This window comes from Corvus moneduloides, chromosome 12 (genome assembly GCF_009650955.1).
Source record: "Corvus moneduloides isolate bCorMon1 chromosome 12, bCorMon1.pri, whole genome shotgun sequence".
NCBI lineage: Eukaryota > Metazoa > Chordata > Aves > Passeriformes > Corvidae > Corvus > Corvus moneduloides.
Genome location: NC_045487.1, coordinates 5319364 through 5340033, shown reverse-complemented (window position 1 = coordinate 5340033; position 20670 = coordinate 5319364). Strand labels below are relative to the sequence as shown.

The following is a 20670-nucleotide window of genomic DNA, read 5'->3' as shown; positions in this document are numbered from 1 at the left end:
CTACCCAGCATTTTCTGTAAGCACCTAAATCCCCTTAAGTAAACACAATATACTGAAACTCTGTGCTTAGCCAAGTTCCTTCACTTTTAGGAGTTCAAGGAAGCTAAAATGCAAATGAGAACTTTGACACCCTGACGCCCTGATGCAAGACAAGAGGCACAGAAACCAAGCAAGGAGCCCCAACACGACTGGAGAGCAAGGAATGTGATAATTCTCATCCTTGCTGACTTCTAGCTAGTGCTGCTTGGATACTTCAATATCATTGTAATTTGTAATTGTTCAAATTGATGACATCCCAGTTAATGGAGCTATAAAAATTTACATGAGGCTCAAGGCTCAAAGGCATGCCTGTAGGATGGAGCATGGGGATTTGGGCAAAGGCAGTTAAAGTGGCCTCTTTGCTTCATTCAGGCATAAATTGGGCCATTGTAATAAAGGTCTGAGAATGCTCAGGGAATGAGTTTTATAGTGCCAACAGTCAGGAATCTTTCACACTGCCACTGGCAGGGCAACTTCAAACTCTCTCCACTGTATATGGCATACAGAATTACAGAATTACAGAATCACAGAATCACAGAATAGGCTGAGCTGGGAGGGACCCACAAGAATCAAGCCCAACTCCTGGCCCTGCAAAGGACACCCCAACAACCCCACATGTGCCTGAGAGCATTGTCCAAACACTTTCTGAGCTCTTTCAGGCTTGGGACTGTGACCACTGCCCTGGGGAGCCAGTTCCAGTGCCCAAACATCCTGACATTCCCAGAGACCTAACATGGGAATCCCTGAAAACATGTTTGGAGCATTTCACCCCAGTACAGCCAGCTGAGGGGCAGCATGCTGAGGGCCCAGCAGTACCCGTGGCTCTGAATTCAGGGCCAGGACTGTTGCACATTCTTCAGGAGCACACGTCATCCTTTGGGCACAGGAAGAGTCGCGATACACCCTGGTTTACCCGAAGGGCCTGAGCAGAAGTTGTGGAGTTAGATACCTGTGATGACAAATGTAGAGGTTTCTCAATAGGTATTTTAATTTGGGATCCTGCATGGAATTGCCACACCCTGGTCCTGTAAACACAATGTGAGATAAGGCAAACATTTGGAAATACACAGAAATCCAGATGTTCTCTCATGTAGTATTGGAAAAGGATCAGTACAGACTATGTTCAATAGATGCCAGTTATGATCTTACATATATTTTTAGAGAAATGGTGCAATCCTTAAAAAAAGAGAAATTGATCTTAATGGTAAGTGACATTTTAGTTCAGTCACAATTACAATCAACCAGACTTACTTTTCGCATTAGTAGCAGGATATGGTCCTTAAGTTCATACAGGGTTAAGTTTGTCATCCTCAGAGATTTCTTAATGACCCTTGTTATCTAAACCCTGACTCAGAATGGTGGCTGTGGATTATGTTTTCAATGCACATCCTCAGACATATTAGGACACGAAGTGAACCTGACAGGGAGAAGAATATTTCCTTTCTCCTCTGAAATGCCCCAGGAGGGTTTTCTGCAGGTGACCTCTTCAGACCTTGGTTCTACATTAGAGTTATTGTCCTGAGAGAAGATTCAGTTAAAACACACAATTCATTTCATATAGTGCTCTTGAGTTTATTCTTGGTGGCAGCTAACTTGTAAAATTTTATTATGGATTCTTCTTTGGTTTGCTTGATGGAAAACAATTATTCTATCATCAAGTCTAAATGATATACCTTGCTAGACTACACAGTTTTCTTTCCATTACTATTTTCAGATAAAATGTTAATTTCTGCTTAGAAAGAAGTTCTAAAACATCCTTCCTAACATATTATCAATATATTAATTTAGGTGTCACACTTCTAAATGGCTGTGTTTAAGAAGGTCTTTTATCCTTAAACAAGACTTATGACTTCTGAATACAAGCTGTTGACTAAAATAATTAGTAATAATAATAATAATGATGATGTATCAGTGTGCTGGTGTCTCTTATGAGAGCAGAGCTGGCTGTTGTAGGCAAATCCACAAATGCTAGGTAAGAGTTCACCTATGCCTGAAACTGCCTACACTGTCACCAGACAGAAAGACACAGAGCAGCAGAGTCCTACCCTTGGAAGTGAAGCTGCAGCACAGAAAAATATGCAACTCCTGCCCAAATAAACAGGCTATCTCTGAGAAGCAGCTGTGTCTCCAGAGCCCTGCTCAGCCCCAGCAGCAGCAGGGACCAGCTGGAGCAGCAGAGCCCTGCTTTTCCAGCTCAGCTCTCCAGACAGGCTGCTACAGCCGTGCTGCTTCCAGAGCCACCCCATCCAGCAGTGACTCAGGTGCCTCTGCTCATTGTTACCCAGGGCAGGTGTACCCCAAGCAACTCAGAGGGTTTGAGAAGGGCTTTGCTGCCACCTAGAACCGAGACTACTAAATCCCAGCTGAGAAGAGAAGCTCTAACCCTGTTCAGGTGTGGGGCTCTCAGTCAGTGGAATTTTCTCCACAGCAGGCCTGGCATTTACTTGGGGGGAAATGTCAATGACAGCAGAGCTAAGCCCATACAATTTATTTACAAGCATGTTTTGAGATGATTGTGAAGTGTAACTGACCCTGAAATACATTGCTCTATGAGGACTTTGGCAGGGAGCTATTTTTATGCTACAATAAAATTTCCAATGCTGTGACCCCACCCTGGTTTCGTGCCATGGCCTTACACCTGCTCAGAGTGACAACCTCCAAGCTGAGGCAAGAACCTAAAGTCACTCTCTCTCTTGCCTAAGCCTGTGAGTTCTCTAAGAAAGAGAAGTAAAAGTGGATCATGAACATATCTGAAACCTCTTAAAACTTCACCAGGGTTAGAGAAAAGAACCCACCTGTCTGCAGTTTCAGGTGCACTCACTTGTAACTGATTTCTCAAAAATGGATAAGTTTTTGTTAGACAGGCCTATTTTCTGGAAAAACAGTACTTCAGACATTACGTGCCCTCTTTCTTTTATACAGACACATGCACTGGAAGTCTGACGCACATTCAAAACAGGTGAAAAATTCTCACTGATTTCAGGAGTCTGTGCTTACAGGAGGTTGAGCCCAAAATATCTGTATCAATCCTTTTCTTTTAAATTCCCAGGTAACAGTCATTTAAATTGACGTTCACCTCTTATCCTACAAATTTGCTCTTCCTAAGTTACTGCTACTAGTAGAACTTTCTCTTGCAAAACAATCTACTGAAGAATTCACAGATACTTACAGAGCCATTATTCACATATTTGTTACATATCAAGTGAAAAATCCGGGCTACTAAAAATATTATGCAGCTTCTTCAGTGCAGTCAGACTGCTCTGATAAGATGGCAGATGCAACCTAGGAAATTAAAGCAAAGCCAGTGCAGTGGATTTGTATTTTGAATCTGGTTGAAAGCACAACAAACATTTAAAGCAGCTTTGTACAAAGGCCATTCCCAGGGATGAATCTTTTTTTGTAGCAATTATCATGGTGGGGTCAAAGTCTGTCGAAAAAATCCAGGTGTCCTAGAGGAAAATGTTCAGAAGGTGATTTTATTTAAGGCTTATTACAATGCCCTAGGAAACCATTCAGTGGGGTTTTTTCATGCTTCCATATACCCTTGAATATCGATTTGGAGGCATGCAGAATTATACGATTCCACGGAAATTAACATGGTAATGAATATTAACATAACAATTAATAATACACTTAAATGTATGTCATGCCAAGTGAGCATGAGTGAGCCAAGAATGAACCAAATGTATTGTACCAACTAACCCCCCACAGTTATAAGACAGAAATGAACAGCATTTTGTAATTATACACAGTGACATATTTTCTCATATCTACTGCCAAAAAAAATATCACTTTTTGGAATTAAAAGAGAGAGCAGCAAATAGAAACAGCTATGTCATCAGTAATTGCAAACATGTTTTCAGCTCCAGCTTCTGATAACCATCCAAAGGAGTTCTTTTAATTGGTAAAATTGACAACTGTCCAAAAATAGAGGAGTCCTTAAGGGCCATGTTCACGCCTAACAAGTCAGATAAAGAAATCAGAGTACCTAGAAAGTTTTGCAACGAGATGGGAATTAGCAAATAAGCAGTACAACTGAAAAATAAACAGTGCTGCTGCTAAAGGGGCTTTTCAGATATTACAAGACTACATTAGCTTTGCCCCATGGGGTCTGATCAAGTTGTCCATGAGAGATGGACAACAGATTGATTCACTGTATTTAAAATATAACCACCTCTCACAGGAACACTAAGAGGATTGCTTAAGACAAGTCTTCTTAACACTGGCACTCTCTAGCATGTGATAAAACAAGCTGATGAAATCCAAAACAACTTTAGAGATGATAGAGAGTCAGAGAATTTGGTTTCAGAGCTTTACAGCTAAAAGATGCTTTTGTAGGGCATTGTTCTTAGATGTGGGTGAGATCTCAGCCCAAGATGCTCGTCAGTGGTAGCGGGAGAAGCTGATGATCCCCCACTCCACTCACAGGAAAAGTGGCTCATGTGAAAGAGGTCTATAAAACCATCCAAAGGCAGGCAGAGGGAGACTCTGCCAGGTCTCCTCTGCAGGCAAAAAGACATTTCATCAGCGTGATCATGTTTGAACATTAATCCTTACTTAACAAGGATTATTGCTTGATAACATCACAGGCAAACAGGAAAGTAAGGTCCCTACTCTGAAGTTTCTTATCTAAAGAAATTTTGTCTTTCAAGTATCATGCTATACCCCTGTTAAACAACGAAGCCAGAAGCCCACAGACTCTGCTCCTCATTGACTGAACAGGAATTAGGACACTGAAAGCATGGGTGTCTAGGGAATTCAGAACACCAAAATATCTGCAGGTCCTAGATGGCATACAAATAATGAAAAAACCTTCAGTGTTAACAGCCCTAGTGCTGGTCACCTCCAGCTGGAACTGACCAGGAGAGCTCTCACCAAGAAAAATGTCTTTTTATTCACCTGGCTGAATAAACCTGTACTAAAAAAGCCTGTATGAACTACAATTCTCTGTCCCCTCCCCACACAGGTATATTCCATATATCCCACATCAATATTTTGCCATTTGCTGCTAAAGGTTGTGGGAGAAGTAAGTTGCAAATTCCCTTGAAATCAGCATTTCTCCCTATGATTAGCTGTCTCCTGTTTACTTGCAGTGTTTAAGTGACTGAAAATACTGTATTCAAAGAGGAATTAATAAAATTTGTTGGGGCCCAAGAGTTGCCACAGACATATCTTTGTGTACACCATAAACTATGTGTAAATATGTATTTGGACAGTTGTTGAAAATGTTTAATTTTTCCCAAATACCACAGCTCTTTCCAAACAGCAGAGCTGGATGGCATAATGCACATTTAAAGATTTTTTAATAGTCTGTTTTATTTATAGTTATTTACTCAACAGAGTGCATCAAGCCTTCAAAACCTCTGTGGGTTATGTGTGAACTAAGGAAGCATCCACCCATTGTTTTAAAAACATGTGTCACTTGCAGTTGATCGATTGATCTGTAGAACACACTGCAATCAGACATTGCACTTCAGAAAAAACAAGATTTGACTGTTACCTGAAGGAAGTAACCATGATACTTCTACATCCACAGGGGACAACTCTGCTTCCAGGATCCAGTGTGAATCCAAAGCATGCCCATTAACCAATGCTCTTGCGCTGTTTTTCTCCTCTTGGTAAGTAGCAACCCTTTCTGAATTCAACCCTTTCTGAAACATATGGAAAGTTACAGAAGAGGCAGAGCCCACTGTTAGAAGATTTCCACTAACTCACATTAAAATAGAGTAGGAACGAGCATTTAGCAATGTTTCTCTGTTTCTATTTCATGTAAAACCTGGACTGAAATCTCCTTTTTCAAGTTTTACAATATGCTCAATTCAAACATGGTAACACAAGTTGGTAAAGAAAGGATCCAATGAGTAGCACACCACAGGTTCTTTAAGCCTGGATTATTTTAAGACATGTTTCCCACTGAGTAGGTCAGTACCAAAAATCTGGTTTCTATTTCAGTGCTGTCACTACTGTGTTGATGGCATCTTGGTCATCCATCATTGAACAGCACACCTCAGTTTTCTCCTCCTGCAAAGTCCTTTGCAATTTGTTTTGAGATATAAAGGTGCAAAGAGTTCTCTAACAACTAAAAATGGTTGTGGTTGGTTTTGGTGTTGGTGCTGTTGTCAAGCAAAGTTTCTTTAAATGCTCAAGCTATTCTTCTGCCCTGTGCAGAAGCTACTACAATAGTATCCCAGATACTATTGCATCACCAACAAAACTGGAAAACATTCAGATCATTTAAGAGATTTGCAGAGACAGACTTAAGAGTGTAAAGTGCATCAAACGATTTACCACAGGCCTATCTATATATCATAGATATCAATTTGAAATGCGAGAAGGGAAAAAATGAGAGATATGACATTCATATACTGTAATTAAATGGAAAACACATGCAAACTGTAGCAAAAAATAACAGCAACATGAATCGTGTATGTTCCATCTGCCTGTTATTATGGTAGGAGTGGCAATGATTAGTAGAAATAGGGTTGCAAAATTATTTCTTATATAATATCACTTCCTGTGCCCAGGGGGTAAATGTGATAAAGACATCTCAGCCTTAGGCGAGGGCAAAGGCAGAAAGCAGAGATCTTTCTCCTGGGAAAGAGGAGCACTTGGTTGCACAGAAGCCAAAGGAGATGCCAACTTCTCATCCTTTGAAGGTACCAGCAACCAATCTTGGAGCTAGCACACCTCTTGGAGAGAAAGATACACTGCCAGGGACCTGCTGCCTAGATATCCCAGTCAAGGAGAATCTGCTTCAGAGTCACCCTGCACAGGGGAGAAATGCTAATACCCTAAAAGCTCCAAAATATTGATCTTGTGGACCATATTATGTAAATTCAATGATGCATAAATGTGAATTTTTACATAGACACTTAGACCCACTCTGGGGGAGAATATTCCCATGCTCAGCATTATTCACAAGCCTTGTGCCAACAATTTCTTGTATTAAATGTAAACCAGCTCCATTAAAGCACAGGCATGGGTGTCTCAGGGTCCTGCTCCACACAGGACTGAAGAGGCAGCAGCCAGGCACTGGTTCATTCTCGTGATGGACTCTGCTTTTGCTCTAAGAGTGTAACCCTGAGCTCTTCCAGAAGCAGAACTTTCACACATTGCCTAAGAACACAAGATAAAGCCCTGGCAAGCTTGAGCTGGCAATCTGGGTGGAGGATCTCCCCCCTCCACCCAAACCTGACTCACTGTAGCTCCTTGCAGCTGAAATACGTAGGGGCAAGATCTTTGATGGTGGTTGAAGCAAGCCATCAGTTTGGCTGCCTTTTGGAAGTGCTGAAATCGGTGACCGCAGTGGGGACATGCAAAGTTTGCAGCACTGAAGTCCCACATTAGTTTTTCTGTCCACCAGAAACCAGGGTGGCCTGCAGCAGATTTGAGTGATGCTCTCTGTGCAGCTGCACTGACTCCCAAACAAGCAAAGAAGAGGAAGCTAAACTGGCTTAAAACATCTCTGCTCCCTCCTGTTTCCAGGAGCTGCATCACTCTCGTACATCATTGCAATGGCACATGTGCCCAGCCCTTAGATCCACACTGCTTCGAGCCCTGCTGCACTAACAGAACCAACAAAAATGCTCCTGGATTCTTTACACAGGGTGCTGAGTTTGGAAAAGGTGGAGGGAAGAGGATATTTTTCTGCAAACAGGATTTTTCATAAGCGACATAGTCACTTTTTGCTGTTACAAATACAAGAGCAATAACAATATATACAGGACTGAGCAATAATGGAGATTCTGGCCGATATTTTTTCCCTGTCATAAGCACACTGGGCCTAAGGCAAGGTTTTCTTCTATTTAATAAAGTAAATGGAAAGGTAGGGAGAAAAATAAAATTAAACAAAAAAACCTGCATTGCCTCTCAAATTACACAACCTGCTAAATATTTAGGGCATTCTTTCCCACAAACATTTCAAATGGATGAGAAAGGGGTTTGTTTTCATGACAGTTCACATCCTCTTGTGGGCCAGACTCATTCCACCGGAAGCTCACTGAAGTTAATGATACAGCAGCAAGGATGACAGATGAAGCTCACGATCCACATTTCAGTGGTACCTGTCTACCATTCAGACAAATCAGCTCAGGATTAAGATGCAAGTTAAGACACTAAAGGTTCAGGATGAGGAGAGAACTAAAATAGCAGAAACAGTCTAAAATCTGTGGCAAACGTGTGTAATTCCACTCTCAGTCTCTTGGCTACAAAGGAAGGGCTTGAACAATGCAAGAGTAACATTACTTTTCAGTACTTCCTTAGAGTGAGACCTGCTCTGGCTGTTTGGGGTTTTTTCCCCAGTTGTAGTGAATTGCCATCACGTACTCTCATTGCATGGCTGGTTACCTTTCTTGTAAAGAACAAAGCGAGAAGTGTTTGCTGTTAATTACCAAAGGGTCAGCCTGCAAACAGCTTTGCAAATCATGAGTTTCAAAACACTTCCGAGTTCCTTCAAAACACCAGAAAAACTCCATTGGCCTTTTAAACTGGAAATAGGAACATGATTTCAATAACAGGCCTAAACCAATCTGAATTTATTAGCAATTGAATTAGAAGTTCACCACAAATCCAAATGAAAATCAGTAAGCAGTCATTAGATCAAGTAAAAATGAAAGTGAGGAAGACAAGAAGCAATAGCTGTAATCATCCATCCAAAACTAACTTATCAGCTATCAAACAAATAACTGCTGTTAAAAGCTTTTTCACGTTAGGCCACTTGTTCTTCATAATAATTAAAATACAATGCTTTAATAAAAAAGTTTCATTTATATTCTGATAGTCAAGCTAGCACTAAACTTGATTTTGGGCTGTTCTCAATTAAGGACTGTTTATGGTCTCCAAAATCCTTTCCTGGATGCTTCTGAGGTTCTGCACCAGAAAGAGGAGGGGAAAACTGGCAAATCATAATAGAGATGTGAGAGCTATGCTGGGGAAAAAGAGCAGCCCCCGCTATGGAATCTGGATTCTAAACTCGACCAAAGCCAAGCTGCAATGAAATGTAAAACTTTGGCCAAATTCCTGAATTCTAATATCATGATTTTCATTTACTGTACTTATTTTGCAGCACGTATTGATTTCATATTGGGCAAACCACTGTTCTTGTGACAAATTCTCCATTTGTGAGGCTTTCCTCTGCCGTTTTCCAGCCCTATCTCCCACACTGAGCTCCCCACGTCCTACCCTGTGCGAGCTCCATCCCCAAGGCACAGAGCTGCCCTCTGACAACCCCATCCCTGCTGACAGTGAGGATGAGCACGTCCCAAGCCACCCTGGTGTCCCATCCCCCAGATTTTTGGAGGCCACCTCGCTGCCTCACGCCATGCTGAGGCACAGAGGCACAGCACACACCCTCTGATATCACCCTTCCCACTGCTTCGCAACGGGGAAACGATGAGCACATGACAAAGAGGCAGCCACTGTTCTTCCTCACTTCAAAAGACAATACCCTGGCACTAATAATCCTTCACACTTAGTAACAGCCAGCTTTATAAACAGTAATTAAAGATGCCTTCTGGTGTACCTGCAGAGGAAACATGATTTTTGTTCTCCACAAGGACCACATTTTCTTTAGTGACTTCTGATTAAAGGAGCTAACCTTAAGCACAAAAGGCTTAATTTTCAGGGGAACAAGCAGCTACAGGTCACATATTATAACCTTTTAACAGTGTCTCCTAACAGCAGCTAAAAGTTAAAATCTGAGATTTTCAGCTGAAAGCCTCACAGTTCTTCATTTCAGAAATTTTCTGCATACTGCTAATCATTAATTTTGAAAGAGGGGCAGGATTCACACAGCAAAGATTGTGAAATCTGCTAAATCATTTTTCCATATACATATACAAAAAAATCCCTTGTTTATTCCCCTGATATTGCATTGAGTAAACCTGCCAGGGATGAATTTAAGCAGCATTCTGAGATTCAGTATATTGACTGTTCATTGGCTTGTACCTCTCCTTTCATTTTTAGTCTTCAAACCGGCCAAGGCTTTTACCACTCACCATTTCTCCAGCAATTAAGCCCTCTATGAGCAGTATCTGGAAGTGAAAACTGGTGACAGTTACAGCCCTGCCCACTCAGAAAACCCAGCACAACCTGGGTGAGCCCAGAGACGCCAAGTCACTGCTCTGTCTAATTACAAACCCGAGGCAGATTAACCTTTGATGACTAAATTAATCTTCTAAATAAAATGAATATGCATCAGCCTGCAAATTAGGATTAAATGCTTAGCAGAATCTTTATGTGATCAAGCAGGTTTTGTGGTGCAGATGTTAACCATTAACATAAAGCAATAAAATCATTCTTTTTTTCCTATAATAACACCTAACAATTCCAAAGCCACCTTTCATCTGAGAATCTCAAAGGGTTTCATAAACATAATTAATTAACCCTCTCAGCATCTGAGACAAGAGCATAATAATATCCCCATCCAACAGCTGAAGAAACAGAGGCACAGCAACATCCTGGATCGCGTGCCTCGGACTGTGCGTAATGGGGATGTTAAATGCTTTGAAGAGAAAGAAAAGACCAGGTTTATGCTGCCTCCAGCCCCACTCTCACGGAGACAGGCAGGGTGGCTTCTCCACGAGGCTGAACTCCTGCCATGCATGCACATCCCTCTGCCAGAAATGCCCATGGAGGCTCTGGACAGCCTTTGAGGTTGGCATCGCCTCCACCAGGCACCGGGACACAGGAGAGGTGGGCACTGCCTCACCTGCCATCTGCACCAGGACAGCTTTCCCTGGGAAAAACAATGGAACTTGGCTCACCAGGGACCAAATGAAAACAGACTTCGCACTGCTACCTAGTTCTGAATTAAATCATTGCAGCTCTGCTGGTGAATCTTTTCTAGAGGGAAAAAAAAAGTGTTTCTTCTGGATTTTTTTGGGGCAGTAAGAATTACCAGTCCCTTGAGGTGTCTTTTTCTCACACACACTGACAATTTAATCACAAGGAGACCCCAGTGACAGCATTCCCACTTTTTTTTTTGACTGCTGGTGTCCCTGCAATGTGATTCCTATGTCTACATGGAGTAAAAAACTTACATGGAAAGTTACCACTTCCATCCACATTCTGACACTGAAATGCGAAGAGATGTGGCCATGGTTCTTCCAGACTCTCACAGAAGACCAAATGTTTTCAGGGAATCGAGGAAAACTGCTGAGGACTACTTTCTGAGCTCTTTCTTCCAATGGGATATTCATTTCCAAGTGGCTTACAATAAGGAATTTAGAAAATGTATGCATCACAGCTTTTCAGCCTTACTACCTCTGATTTTAATTTCATTATTTTCAAGCCTTATGCATTTCATTATTATCAAACTGTAAAATTAAGTTTCAATTTGATCTATTTAAGTCAAAAATAATGGGAGAGTATTGCTGACCTACAGACAGGCATGTGAGAACTCACATTCTTGATAATTCAATTTGTTGGCACATTTTGTTGTCTAATTGTAGCAGCTTCTCTTGGTGTATAAGTTTTCTTTTATGTAAACTAATCCGCTGGTGTAAAATGTCTGTTATTGAAAATGTAATTTTATTTGTTTGAGAGGTAAGTGGATAAGTTCTCAGTTTAAATTTCTTGGCTACTAAAAGGAGTTTTGAACTAAAAATTTACTATTACATTAGAATATTGACATCACATGTATAATTTTGACATATAAGCGACTTCCACAGTACTGGAAGTTGGACATTGAAAAGCATTTTCAGTTTTCATACAATGACTGCTAAAATCCATGGAAAAATTCCAAGGACTTTAACAAGCTTTGAATTGGGCACATTATTACTATGAATGTAATTCTGGATACCTCCCGTAACGTCTAGGCCATGTGAGAAACTTAGGAAAAGCAATTAACATTCCTCTATCAACTTTTGTATTTACATTTGAAATTTACCATTTAAGACTTTAATTCTCTATAAAACTGCTTAAACATACATAACTTCAGTGTTATTTAAATGTTTTATGATCTTCCTGAAATGATCCATTAATTAAAATCACTTACTTAGTATCTTAAACTTACCTACTTTTATTTTATTTGGAAAGAATTGGATTTAATGTGCAGGTTTTGTTCATTTTCTTTCTGAGGAAATCTTAATTTGGAAGGAAATTATGATTATATGGTAGGGAGAAGGATGTCTTGAAGGCTGCAGACTTAGACTAGTGGTAATCATTAGCTACCATGTATGACATGATGTATATAATTAAGAGACAAATTTATTACAGAAATTTGGAATTATCAATTAAAAAGTAGTCAGTGCGGTCCCCGAAGGTCTGATATGATTACCTGCCTTATCTGGGCTGTCACTTCCAATGCTGGTTGGAATCTCAAAGACCTCAGAGGGGGCTCCTTGTGTCAAGTTAAATAAGTGAGAAAACCTCAGTGGAAAAATGCAACGATACAAGCGGGTGCAAACTAAACTCTTCTTGAGGAGAATAAAGAGATCAGCTTAAACCTGAATATTACTGGCACGCTGTTCTTCCTTTCTACTGTACTTCTGAATGGACTGGCAAGGCCATTCCATCTGCGGCTGTACCCCAGTCTGCTTGATGTGTTTAAGGAATGCTGAACCTCGGGGGCATTAAAGGACACTCCAGCCTGTTACATTTTTTTCTTACTTATTACATCTGCAGACTTTCATTTTTCCTTTGAGTTTCCTCAGGTTTAGGGCCAGAAGAGACAGTTAAATTATCTAGTCTGACCTTGTATATATACACCAGGCCACTAAGCTGCACTCCCCGGCCTCCTTTTCTCCCTGTCATTTCACTGATCCACAAACACGTCTCAATTATGAGGCAGCGAATCAGTGTAAAAAAATAAACAGCTCCTCCCACCTGCCTTTGTTTCCAAAATCTCAGCTCCAGCAAAATTCTGTTGCTCACCCTGAAACAGAATTAAAAATTTGGCATCCTCTGATGAATTAGATTTTGTTTTTTGTGCAGAGTGTCTCACATCTTTATTGCTCTGGGCTCTAGTTTGGATTAAAAATAAAATTAATAGAAAGTGTCACCTCGTCATATTTTTTACCTGATTGGTGTAGATGAATCTTAAATACTTTATATCCAGCTATGGAGGCTGAGTACACCAATTTATGAATTCAGATACAAACCGAATGAAGTTAAAACACAAGTTGTTCATCCACTCAACATAAAAACCTAATTTTGAGAAACACTATAAAACTTCTTCAAACCAATATACATCAAGAAACATTGCATGCTGTTCACAACTCCAGTACCTGCCTATGCAGTAAAACTTTTGACTTTTACCAGAAACAAAGGAAAAGAAAATAATAGTCCAAAACTCATGATATGGTTTTTCAGGATATGATTTGAAGACTGTCTGTTGGCTCCGAAATAAGGTTTAAATTTTGTCCTGGAGACACAAGGAGCCTGACAGACAGTGATTGTCTCCTCTTTTAAAACTGTGCTGACAGCATCAACTGTTGTTCACTTTGGTATCAGGGAGTGTCAGGAAGAGTGAAACACTTCTTACCTTACCACGTCATGCAAAATTTAGCACCTCTCTTTCCCTGGATTCGCCCCACGAGCGTTCCTAATGTGCACAACAAAACCACATGCAACTCAGATGATTTCAGATCATGTTACAGTCAAAACACAGAAGAGATCCACAGAAACATTTACTAAGGTTCACCAACCTGTTGAGTGAACCTGGGCCCCATTCCAAGCAAATCTGGATTGATTAATGTTTTCTTTAAATCAACATCACCTGATGGTTTTTGCTACTGATGCGAATCTCAGCTTTTCCTTTTCTCTTGGGATTTTGGACTGGTGTAAGTACACAGCTGAAAACAGCACATGCAATGCACATTCATCTATGTATAACTGAAGAACCTGTATCACTGCTTCCTCAAGGAAATAAAATATTGCAAAACCTGCATCCCTCCAGCCTCACCAGTATTTTGCACTATTATGAGCTTTTGAGGGAGGGCTTGGAGTAGGGCTATTTTCAAACTGTTCATGCATTTAAGAACACTGCAGTAAAGGAGCTTATTCTACATTTCAACCATGAGACAAAATCAAGATGCACTCAGATGTACAAGGAATGGAACCTCTCTAATGGATCTCTTGAAATCAATAGAACTACTTATGGAGTAATATACCATTGTGAGTGAGAGCTACTGTAAATAAGCTTTGGAAACTATATTCCAGCTACAGCTGTGCTCGGTGGTTTGTAATATTCCAGCACTTGCTAAATATAAATAAATGAAATAAAGTGGGAGATAGTGATACCCTGATTTCTGCTCTGACTGTACAGTTTTTGGGAATGTCTGAGCAATCAGAACACTACATAAATACCTTGCCATGCCTGTGGGATTCCATGCTAACTTATAATCCATCACTGAAGCAGGCAGCAGCTCTTAAGACATGCTAAAGCACTTCTAGGTTGAATGCAATTCATTGTTACGCTCTCTGGTTGTGTCTTTATTTCCTCTTGAAGGAAGAAGTGGCTACACGTGTATGTATGCATATTTCCAGTTGTATGTTGGAAATCACCAAAAATTTGCACCATATTAAATAATTATTGACCAGAAGCTCTGTATTTTATCACTTGATTGACCTTCTTTTTTCTATACAAATTCTTTGTCAGCAACCCTTACATTCAGGAATTCTACTTTGAACATAGCATGTCTATACCTGTATCTTTATCTGAAAACTGACAAGTTTTCAGGATTGAGACAAGTAAAACTATTCAGATACACAAGAACCTGTCCCACCCTGTTCTCACTAGACATACATAGGTATGTATTTTGTGTATCTAAAAAATACCTGTTCATCCCATAGCCATGCTATTTAATTTCTTCAATTCTGACTCCTAGTTTCAGAGAAACAAAAAACTGAGGAAAATGTTAAAGAACTGCCAAAGTTTCTGTTGGAATAGAAAAGGAACAGAAATATTGTAAGACTGACTGTTCCCTCCATTTCTTCTGGCCAATTTGTAGTCCCAGCAGATTTGCACAAACTTTGAACAAGCACAGAGGCCTGGCAGTGCTGACATGAGCTGAACCCTCTCGCCTTGTGAAACTCAACCACTGCAACTTCATAGGCAGCTTTGGCAAAAAACAGAGAAGATCAACCAGAAAGAAAAAGATATTTAAAACTGACTAGATTCTTAAAGGAGGATTTTTGTCAGCAACTGAAAAAGGCCCCAGCATTTCATCAGGGAGCTTTCTAGCAGCTTAATTCCTCACTGATACGTTTGCGCTGCTGGGGTCCATCCCCAGTGTCCTGGGCTCCTGTTTTTCCTTTTGCTGCCAACTCAGACGTTGGTGTCCACTAATGATATAAAAAAAAGGAATCTTTAATGTTCAGGCTGTAAATATGCCACTGAGTCCCAAGAGCCTAACATATGTCAAAGGCATGAAATGATGCCCATGAAAGGGAGCTCTACATCTGTGTTTGCTTAGCAGAAGAACTGCAGGGCTGACCTGTGGACTGATGTGGCTGTTTAATATGGTCTCTGCAAACGGTTCAATAGTATCAGAACTGCTGGTTAATCCTCTTACCAGTACCATTGACATTATTTCATGTTCTACTAATTCCAAGCCATCTGTAGAAACACTTGCCTCTCTGGCAAGTCAATAGAGAGTGGCCAAATTTTTTAAAAGGTTGCAGCTCTAATAACTGTCTGTGTATAATTTCACAGCAAGATTATTATTTTTTTTATGGGACCATTTTTGCATAATGTTATAGCGTGAGTCTCACCTCATTTTATTAGTGTGAGTCAGGAGTAAAGGTAATGAAAATGCATGGGAAGGACTGAACTTCAAGATAGAATATTCTGAAACAAATATTCAAGTATATTTTTAGATTATATCTCCAAAGGTGTTCACATGCAAAAGCCTCAATTATTTCAATGTTGGAAGAATAAAAAATGTATTTCAAATGGACAAAATAAAAACGGTGGGATTTGTTAAACTTCAGAGGTATCTATATTTTTCTTTTGCAACTTGAGCAGTTTTTGTAATGTTTTCCCTTCCATTTGGATTTCCCATGTAGACTTTGTGACAATTGTAAAAACTGACACAGGTTTTTCATATGGTGATTCCCAATTCAGTGTTGAGCATTACAAAAACCCACTCAAAATTACCCAAAAATGAAAGAAGAAAATGCCTGGTTAATAAAAACAATCTCTCTTAATGATTTTCCCATGTATTTCCAAAGAGTCCCAAAGAGTGCTGGACCGTGAAGGAGAGCAATACAAGGGAGCGAAAACTTTCTGACTTTGGAAAGAACTAATGTTTTTTAAGCTGTCCAATCATTCTTACCTCTCTTTGCAACCTTTAGGGAGTCACAATCCATCCAGGAGAATCAATTATTGAATGTAAAAGTAAGAGCCTTGTGTCACCCTTCCTGTCACGTCACTGTCTTCTGTCGGAGTGCACCACGGGTCTGAAACCAAAGCAGACACAGAGTGTGAATGAACTGCAAAAAAACAAAGTATTTCAAAATCTGGGAGACTGGTTAACACCACTATCCTGCTCTGAGCATTGCACACCACAGAAACTGGTCAAGGAAAGAATGTTTCTGTATACAATACACTCAGGCCCCTGCTATCACTTAATCCCTCTTCCATCTCTGCCAAATTCCAGCTGCAGTCCGTACTCGCCTCCAAAGAAGCAGAGCTAATAGCAAAGTAAGCCATATCTATTGGCTCCTTCACCAGCATTTCACAACAGATATCATCTGATTAGGTGCTAAGTGGGACTATTTGCACTTTTGCTTATAGCACGTATAATTATGTAATTCTGTATAATGCCCAAATGACTGTTTAAGTAGCAGCTGCACAAAACAGAGGCATTGGTTGGACAGAACAGAAAATACAAATTTATATAAAACCAGCACAGTAAAAATATACAGATAACATGTACATCTATGTGTATTTATGCACCTTCAGGGCTATCAAACATAGAACAAGACCATGTCAATGGAACCACTGACAAGCAGGACTCTGCCTATTCTCTATGGAAGTTTTGCCAGTGATGGTTCAGTGACATTTAACTTACTTTTCCTAATTTTCAGATGTCACACGTCCTAACTTCATTTCAAGAAACAGAGTTTCCACAAGCTTTGATTAAAGGAACCACAGAGTATCAAGGTTAGTTTGAAGTGCTGTTATATTTTAAAATACATCCTCCTAAGCATATGGGTAAGGTGGCTGCAGTGGTAGGAGTCCGCCACAGAGGTGCTCCACAGAGGTCAAAAGGAGATCACTATTTGCTTAATTTAAATAAATCAATTTGTTAAACAAGGAGCTTCTGAGATTATACAGTCAGAGGGTGGAGAGAAAAGAAAAATAATTATTTTTGTTTGCATAAATCATTTTCTTATTACTTGGGGATCAGGGTGGTATTGTTTGGGTTCCAGAAAGGAGGGCAAAAGAAGATATCTGTATCAATTTGCTGATCAGGTTTACATGGGATTTTGCTGCTGGGACTGGAGAAAGGAAAGAAGATCATTATTTTTATTTAAATAAATCAATTTGTTGTGATCAGGGATCACATGAGGTTGTGCCGTTTGCAAGGAAGGCATAGGAAATTCTCCTTTATGGATAGCTGGTTGCAGAACAAATGTTCAGGCAATATTCTACCAAATGAAAAAGGAAAAACAAAGAAGGCCTTTAAGACCACAGAACTGGATTTCTATTTTTTTTCTTTTTTTGCAAGACCCTGACTTTGTCATCTTGTATTGGTCTCTAACTTGAGTTAACACATTCACTGTTACACTTTTAATGCACTGAATCAGGATTATGTATGTGTACGTGTGTGGACATGTATATAAACCATGCATATAGACAATTAGAGAGAGAAAAAGAGAGAGAGAAAAAAAAAAAAAAATAGCAGCTACCAGGGCCTGATCCTGCAAAAGCCCTTGTACTTTGAGGCAATGCTGATGCAACTACTGTACAAACTGTGATTGCCTTCCCAGGACGTAAGACCAGCTCTCCAGTGGGGAATATTCATTGAAATCAATGGCCATTCTGTGCACACACTTTAAGGGCCTGATATTTGTTGCTTCTTTTCTGAGGCAATTAATGAAGCTCTGTGTGTAATTTTAAAGGCCCTTCATGAACTAACTGGAAATCTACAGCTCTGAACATCAGTGAACTCATATCCAAAACTAATAGCTTCAGTATCACTGCCAAAAATTGACTAAGCGCTCTTTGTGCCTGCAAATGGGGTTCTGTAGGCAGTATCCTTCTATCTGCCTTCAAGGGATAATCTCCTCTTACAAATAAAACAATTGTTTCATTTGCTCATTGCAATGGTTGAATGAGGCTGCAGAAATGAATCTCACTGATTTTGAATGTTCTTAAGTCAATCAAGAGCGGATTTGGGGAGTGGGGTTGCTTTCAATTACCACATGTTGCTATTTGTAAAACTAGTTTTAAAAATGTCTTTTCACAGGTTTGCATGCAATTCACAGAACGTAATAAGCAAACCATTCCTCTCAGTATACCAAATTAAAATTAAAAGATGGCTTGAACATATAGTATAAAATCCAAAAATCCATATCTGCCTGATCAAGTGCCCCATATATTAACCTTGGAATGAATAGATGGAATGATCCAGTTAGCTCTCTAACTAATAAAACAATGTTTAAGTAATTACAGAAAAAAGTGGGCTGCAACCATTCCTTGGATACTTTCAGAGCCAGTGGTGTAGTTCAAGGGATCAATTTGTGTTTGTAACAAGAATGATAAATCTAACTAAACATCTTTATTTTTACAGTACGTTAAAGAAGCATTTTTATTTAGTGCAGTCATATATCTCCACATTATTCTGAAGTATCCTTCTTTATTGCTTTTATGTCTCCAGAACTGCCTGAGGAAAGCATCCTTTTCTCCTTGTGTTTCATTGTTGTTATCCTTGTAGAGTATAACATGCACAAACTTGATTATGATTAATTGAGGGCTTTGGCAAATTATGTTTTTATTTCTTTCCATCTAAGTCTTCCATCTACTCAAGAATTTAAAAAAAAAAAGAAAGAAATTTTACATTTATAAGGACACAGGGCTTTCTGGGTAAAGCATCAGAACAACTGGTTCAGCAATAATGGCTACAAGCAAAGTCTTCCTTCAGTCTTACATCACCAACACGTTAACACATCTCTATCCTACAAGTGAGGCTGAGAGAGGGTGATAACTGGTCCAACCTCATTCGATCTTGCTGCAGAGCTGGAATTTCAAACTGAATCAAACCAGTTTAGGATATTGCTCAATTAGATCCTGCCATCAAAGAACCACTTGCAGCAGTGAAGTGTGAGCTCTGTAAATATAAACAGCCATGTCCTTCAGCACAGTGAATGTAACATCAAGCTGGCTATTTTTAAGAGGCACTGTTGAAGTTCTTACCCAAGGTGCTGCAGCTGCACAGACCAGCCCATTAAGCCTGGTGTACCACATCAGATAAGGCCCTTCCTTCAGGGTTTATGATTCAGGTATAAATGCTTGCCATCCCCTGGAAACTGGCAAATGAAGTTGCACTTGGCAGTCTGGGGTTTTCTTAATAGGATGAATGACAGAAGCAAGAAGTCGTGTTTAACCTGTATGACTGCGAGGAGGAAAAGGAAAGGCTTATTCATTTAAAGACAGCCTTGTTCTCCAGCCTTGCTGGCACACAGCACAGAGTGGCGATGAGAAGGCAAAATTATTGAGGAATTTGCTCCTCCGAGACCACAGAGTTGAAATAACAAAAAAACCCAAACAATTCTAGCAGCCAGAATGCAGATACAATCAGTCTTCAAAAGGCTGGTCTGGACAGTTGGTGGCGTGGGGACAGGGGCTGTGGATTTATTACAAGGTCAGCACCAGTGGCATTTTTCTTACTCAGCCAATAACATGAATTGAGTTGTTGGCCTTGGCCCAGGTCCCTGTGAGCAACACTGCAAGTGACTGACACCACACCACTCTTGAACCACCACTGAGGAAGACAGGTTAAATCTGCACACTTGACACTGGCAGGAGGCACAAAACACTGATGTGATCTGCTGCTCTAAGTCGGCTGTAAAGGGAGTGACTCCAGTGGGAGGAATGAAAATCATCACCTAAGATGGGTCTAATTGCCTGTAAAGGTGGCATCTAGTGACTAGCAGGAGAGGTACTGCAGTGTCACTGCACACAGGTGGCCGGCGTGGAGGCTGACTAAACACCAAAAGAGAAGGAGTCTGTGGTTCAACTGAACCAAACCAGATTTAGAGGTAGATACAGAAGCTGCACTTCCTCTGCCAGAGTTTGCAGAAGATCCTTGTCAAAGATGTACTGACAGTAATGCTGTAAATCCTCTCAGCAGCTCACTGACATAAAATTCTATGGTAGCCTCATAGGAGATCAAAACACTACTTTAGGTAATAGATATGGTTTGTGTAGAAAAACCAATTATGTGGAAACAACAATATGGATCTAGAGTCCTCCATGGCAGAGTGAGCAAAGTACAGAGCAACTGTCCTGATGAATGCCACATGGTTGGTAATCCAGGCACTACCCATGTACCAGGAAAAAGCAGTGCCTTCTTAGCAAGGAAAGGAGAGGTGTTCTATTAATCAAATCAAAAACAGTTTTACTCCCAGTTGAACCTCCCTTCATGTTGGTCAAGTGACTTCAGTATTCCACTTCTGAGGCTC

At 40.2% G+C, this 20670-nt stretch overlaps 1 long non-coding RNA gene across 6 annotated transcripts in view; it reads right to left on the bottom strand.

Moving 5' to 3' along the window:
* The window catches only part of LOC116450029, a 145256-nt gene that overhangs the window by 12483 nt on the left and 112103 nt on the right, over nucleotides 1-20670 (bottom strand). For all 6 annotated transcript variants that reach the window (XR_004242636.1, XR_004242633.1, XR_004242632.1 and 3 more), the window contains 3 exons: nucleotides 16317-16440; nucleotides 13523-13582; nucleotides 5540-5690 (listed from right to left, as the gene is read on the bottom strand). This is a non-coding gene — a long non-coding RNA (uncharacterized LOC116450029). The remainder of the gene's footprint in view (nucleotides 1-5539; nucleotides 5691-13522; nucleotides 13583-16316; nucleotides 16441-20670) is intronic.